This window comes from Ipomoea nil, unplaced genomic scaffold (genome assembly GCF_001879475.1).
Source record: "Ipomoea nil cultivar Tokyo-kokei standard unplaced genomic scaffold, Asagao_1.1 scaffold3087, whole genome shotgun sequence".
In the NCBI taxonomy this organism is placed as follows: Eukaryota; Viridiplantae; Streptophyta; class Magnoliopsida; order Solanales; family Convolvulaceae; genus Ipomoea; species Ipomoea nil.
Window position 1 is genome coordinate 2,422,350 of NW_017619515.1, and position 7,083 is coordinate 2,429,432.

A 7,083-nucleotide genomic window follows, 5' to 3' on the forward strand; every position below is an offset into this window, starting at 1 on the left:
TGTCCGTGATTTCGGACGGGAATGTGTAGGCATGGTTCCAAAGTGAATGTGCAGGCATGAATTCATAATTTATGAATGTCCGAAATCTTTGTTCACCTCAAATTAAAGTGAAACCGCAAAATGTGAAAATAAAGAAGAAAAGTCACGCAATTAATTAAGAAAAAAAAAAAGAAGAGAGATAACGGTGTACTAACACCGTTGGAACCGTGTTCACCATAAATGGTGAACACGGTTCCATGGCATAACGTCCCATATACGGCAAATTATTGTTTGGATTGTGGTCCCACAACTATTTATACCTCAGTTCAAAACATCGTCGTAAATATTATGAGTAAAAGTAATATACATTATGTGTTAGAATAATGTACATTACGTATTAGGTAATATACATTATGTGTTAAAATAATGTATATTACGTTAGAATAATGAAACAAAACGACATAGTTAAAATTAAAATTAAACAAAACGACATAGTTTTTAGGCCGTGGGCGTGGTCCACACAGCTGTGTGGACCATAGTCCATGCAACAACTATTGGCTAACTACAATACTCAAACTAGGGTTAACTTGGAAAAATTGTTGTGTAAAAATGTTCCACATAGCTGTGTGTCCAAATTAATATATTGAATGTACATTATTTGATAATTTGATAATATATAAAAAGTCATGTACTTTCAAATAATGTACCTTTTTATTCTTCCAAAAGGTTAAACTCCAACCCCCCCCCCACACACACCCCGGCCCGATAGAGCATTTGGGAGGATGTAAATCATGGTGACTCAACTGAATATGAACCACAGAGGCTAGACCGGTGCTCACTGCGCACAAGGAACCCCCTCACTTTGAGAGGTTGCTCTCACACTGCCGCTGGTGAGACTCGATCCCTCCTTGGTAATCCTTTCAAAATTTCACCTCTATGACCAGTTAAGCTACCCATGCGGACACCTTTTTATTATTATTATAAGAAGGGGGAAACCCACATAGAAGACAATCAATACAATTACAAGATAGACATATTACACCATATTGGGAAGCCCAACACATCATCATCTAAAATGCCCAGGAGTTCTTCTGGCGGACTACTCAGAATATGGGACCTCAAGGAAAGCGATAGAAGATACTATCAAGAAAATCATCTGCTTAAAACTGCTCTCCATATCTATGTAGCTGCAGGGCAGGTTCTAAGAGCATCCTCATCAGAGGATAATATGGAGATAATAGAACATAAATATGCAGCTTAACAGATGGGAGAAGAAGAGAATGGAGAAAATAATCCTCCTGCAAATGAGGGGAGAATGGCAGAAAAAAAAAAAAAAAAAAAAAAAAAAAAAAACACCGCAGTTCCGCGCGTATCGCGGAACTGAGGAGAAAGGCCAAGCGCGTGCACTGCACGTGCCCGGAGGCGCGTCAGGCGCGCCAGTGGAGAAAGGCCAAGCGCGTGCACTGCACGTGCCCGGAGGCGCGTCAGGCGCGCCGACTGGCGCGCCTGACGCGACTGAATTCTTTAATTTTTTTTTTGTTTTAAAAATCAATTTTGGTTTTTTTTTTTTTCTCCCCTTCTCACATTCTCTCTCCCAATCACTCTTACATTATCCCCAAATCTTCCCAACTAATGTGGATGCTCTAATAACATGTTCCAGATCCTCCACCATGTCAGGGCAACACCAACACTTGTCACATTGGTTAAGCCCCGCTTAAATCTATTTTGGTTTGTCATGATTCTGTCTTGATTCAAATAATGTACCTTATGTATATAAATAATGCACTTTTAATATATTAAAAATTTATACTTTTTATTTATGTTTCACATAAATGTGTAGACAATCCTCCATGGAATAATAATTGGGTTAACTCAAATGCCGGCTTAGCTTGACGGTCTATGACTAGATATAATCAATCTAGTCCTTAAGTTATATAAATATATCCAATTTAGTAGTTATTAGGTTCACTCACTTTTAGTCATTAAATTTCTTCCTAAGTGTCGACTTTCACTCAAAATATTTAAAAGGAAATGAGATTGAAATTCCATAAAAAAATAATTTACTATGAAGATGAGTTCCATTGTTTGATTAATGGAAAAGAAATTATTGGAAATATGAATTTTATTGTTTGGTAAAGAATATGAATATAAAAAAAAGAATATGTCCCTAACAATAATAATGATAATAAATTATACATATGTAATTAAGAAAATTTCATGAGGGTATTAATAGTTTAATCATGTTATATTTTTTTCTCAAATCTTGTGGAAAACAAAATACCACCCTTGTGCAAAGAATTTGTTTTCCTTCACTTTTAGGAATTTCTTTTCCAAAGGAAATTGAATTCCATGAACCAAACAACATAAATCAACGTTTTCCACCACTTTTAGGAAAACTTTTTTCATGGAAAATATTTTCCATCCAACCAAACACCCCCTCATATGTTTTTATTGAGAATGTGAAATTATAAAGTGGATTTTTAAGTACCAAGACTATGTGGTCTAATAGTATCAGGGTTGTACTTCTATTTGGAAGGTTGTGTGTTTGAGCCTACAATGTAATAGAGCCAGTAACATCGGTCTTCCTTAATATTCAAATAATTTAATAGAGTCAGTAACATTTTTTTTTTTTTAAAAAAAAAGTAGATTTCCAAGTATATCGGTCTTCCTTAATATTCAAATAACGTTAAATAAGCCCTTCAATAATATGCTAAAATGTAATTAGCCCACTAAATTAATAAAAATTTCAAGTAGATACTTTAACTTCTTATTTTTATGAAATTAAGTTAATTAATGATTACCTCGAGGTAACCGATAAAAAATTTAATTAAAATTTTAAAAACATAGTTTTAATAAAGTAATTAAATTAAAATTAAAAAAATAATAATAAACCTCCGACTACGGCTTCCCTGTCCAACTGGATGGAGAAACCAACATTCGCTTCTTCATCTAGTTGGACGGAGGCCTGCTTGGTTTCTCCGTCCGTTCAACTGGATAGATAAGCGAAAATTTGCGTTTTTAAAATTTTAATTTAATTTTTTTTAATAAAAATCTCAACTTTACTTGCTATGACTTTGAATTTACCTACGAAATGAGTTAATTGAACAAATTTAAGATGTTATTGGCTAAATTGCACAAAAGTGAACATATAAAGTGTCTAATTGAAATTTTTCTTAACTTATGAGCTAATTTCACTTTTGACCTATACTTGAATGACTTATTTGATCATTTTCTAAAAATTAAAAAAAAAATGTAAAAAAAAAAAAAAAAAAAAAAAAAACTTTAACTTAAAACAACTATACCTATAACTTAATTTATTCTTGAACCTATAATTGATTTGAAATTGATGTGTTTTGACGTATATGTATATGTCGGCAATCCCTTTTTACCAACTCTAATTTTTAGACATCACAACAAAAATGTGCTCATTTTCTTGAAAAAGAATTTTTTAAAAATTAATGTAGAAGTGGGAAACTGAAACTTTTTTTTTTTTTTTTGCCCACTAAATTGCATGCTAATAAAGTCAGTATTTGAATTATTTATATATACACATTGTCTCTTAATTGGTTCTAAATGTGATGGATTTTTCTCACTTTATTATTGCATCCATTTGGACCGCTAAATGTAAGGTCAAAATATAAATTTCATATCCATTATCCACCTTTAATTTGAGTCTCCAAATGTAATATCCCCTCAATACGTTCTTCCGTCTTCATAACTGTAAGCTTGGATTTATAGGTTTAGAGTTTAATATGGCACGACATCCTTGTTCTTCTAGGTCAAACTACGATTGACAATAACATTATATATGATTTTCGACTTAATCAACTTTGTTACCCGACTTTGAGTCTGTTTGGCAAAGCTTATTTAGGAGCTTATAGCTTAAGCTACTAATAACTTATAAACTCTGTTTGGTAATGTTCCCAAAATAAGCTCGTAGCTTAAAATAAGAATTTATTTTGGAACGCAACTTTAGATAGTATTTCAAAATAAGCTAGTAGTTTCTTTACCTTTTTGTTCATCTTTAATTTGTCCTTATTATTTTAAAAAATGACATTCTTTACCCTTCCCAATTAAAATAATTTTCTCTTCTTCTTTATCCGCAATTTTCACCGCAATTATTATTATTATTATTATTATTATTTTATTATTATTATTATTATTATTATTATTATTATTTTATTATTATTATTATTATTATTATTATTATTATTACTATTATTATTATTATTATTATTATTATTATTATGGGAAGGAGATTCAATTCGCAACAATATTGCTACTTCATTATGGGATGCTAGACCATGATTATGCTAAAAATTTTATTTCAAAATGTTAATTGTTTTTTTTGAAAACAAAATGTTAAATTTTAATATGTAAACAAACTAATTTAAATTTTATGAAGATGTCCTTTTTTGTCTTTTTACATTTATCAGTTTATCAAAAAGTTAATTTTACCAAACACTTTTAAACATAACAGTTAGCTTAACAGCTCTTCAGTTTTCAGCTCCTAGCTTATAACTTTTCAGCTAGATTTGCCAAAATAGCCTTTGAACTGTTGCATTTAAATATAATGTGTATGGATAATGAATCTAAAACTTAAAGGGTCCGTTTACTAACAGGAAATTTCTGAAAATTTTCGGAAACTGAAAATAGAAAACAGAAAACATGTTTACTAACACAGTTTTTCATTTTGAAAACTGAAAATAATTTCTGGAAATTTCTATAAAATTGAAACACACTTAAAAACTGTTTTCGAAATGGAAAATAGAATCATCTATCATCTATTTAGTTATATGTCACTATAACGACATTACTATGATTAGATTCATTATCATCTTATTTTACTTATCACTATCTTCTATCTTTTTTACTTACTTTACTTATTTAAACATAATTTATTTGCTCACACATTAAAGTTAGACATTATTTACATTATCAAAATTAAGAATTAAACTCTATATAATGTTTTAGATTTTGATTGAACTCAATACATTATTAGTTCGAATATTTTTAATTATGTTACATCATAATACAAGTTCGGTCCAGATATCGGATATTGAAATCTCACATATATTAGAATTCAAAGTAAAAGTTATATATTCATATACATGTCATTCAAATGAATATATCCCAAAAAATATTTTAAATATTAGCTCAAAAAATATTAATATTATCTAAACTAAATTTTAAGTGAAAACTGAAAATTAGAAAACAGAAAACAGAAAACAGCTTTCTAAACAAAAAAACATAGAATATCAAACTGAAAAATTAGAAAATAGGAAACAGAGAACATTTTTCTGTTAGTAAACGGACCTAAACTTTTATATATGTTTTTTTTTTTTTTTGAAATGTTTTACATTTTGTTGTTACTTTTTTTTATTTATTGATATCTTGTGATATAGTTCATGAAAAAAAAAAAAAAGAAGAAGAAGAAGATATCAGATATGAAATTTATATTTTGACGTTACATTTAACCGTTTTATAAATAGAGATAATAAGAAAAATCGTCACATTTAAAATGATTGAACAGGTAATGTAAAAACATAAATAATTTAAGTTCTAAGTTAACCATTAACATACAATTTAAGAAGAAAAAATGTGTCGGTTTTTCTTTAAAAAGAATAAATAAATCAATAATTACCAGCATTTACAAGTTGGTTGTGTGCACTAAGATCCAAATGATTGGCGAAGACTAAATCTTTGGAAAGGTACATTTTACACGCTAATTATGCCTACCATAATAAAGTCATCACGTTATACCAATTTAGTGCCTAATCACGACACAAAATTTTATTACAATTAAATTTTACTTTTAATCGTGAACTTTAATTATTTATGCCTACCATAAAGTCATCACATTATTAAGAGATACAGTAATAAATACCATTGGTTAGGTTGAAGGGTATAATTAGTTCGAAAAGTAACAAAAACTATTGTTTATTATATAAGGGTGTAAATGTTTGTGAGTAGTCACGATGTGAAAATTTTATTATGGATATATTATCATTTATAAGAATATTATTTCTATGATATATGATAAAAATGTTACATTTTATAGACGGGAAATATCTTGTATCATAATCTCACCAAATGGGAAATAAATATTTGGCCTTTCTTTGAGTACGGACTTGCAGCTTTGCACCCCTAATATCGATGATCTCTACTCGTTTAAACTCTCTCTTTGAATGAGTATTAGGGTTATGACTCATGATTTCTTGCTCGCCCTTCACGATTGTTTTATATATATATAATATATATATATTGATTTTTCTCAATTTAGTCATGATGAATGACTTTTATACTTAATTATGTCTTCGACTTTGATGATTTTACTCAATCAAGTATTCTATTAAGATATATATCTTGGTAATTTTATCTTTATTAATATCCAATTTACTCCTCAACTATAGTAATTTTATCAAAGTTAGTATTCAACTATACTGATTTTATCCAATTTCGTCATTGACTATAGTGGTTTTTATCAATTTAGTGATTGATTTTAACTACCGATGACTCAATTAGATAAAAACCATCGAACTCGATGTAATTAAGCACAAAAAAATAGTTTACAACTAAATCGAAAAAAATCATTATAGTCAATGACTAAATTGAGTATTAACTTATTTTTCTGCACAATCCCAATTTAGAAAGTTTGACTGTTAGTATAGTAACTACAATGTTTCAAGTTTAACTTCCTAAGGGAGTCCGTCTATATATAAACCTTCCCGGTTCTAATCACCTCTTTATTCAGAGCTTATATATTCTGATAAAGACTGTAAATTTTCTCCTGGTCTAAATGTTTCTTTTAAAAAAAAAAAAAAAAAATTTAATCTAGACTAAGATTAGAAGTCCTACTTTATTATTATTATTATTATTATTATTATTATTATTATTATTATTATTATTAAATTTGTTATACGTGTTGAGGTTTGAGAGGGATGGGGTATAAAAGAAGATTTATTATATTGTATCTAGAGCAAAATTAAAAGAGGTTTGGTCAACAAAAAAGGCAAACGGGGAAGGTGGCGGAGGAAGGTAACGCGGCGGAAGGAGCGTAGCGTGGCGGGAGAAAAGTGGACACACGGCGCTACGCTACACGTT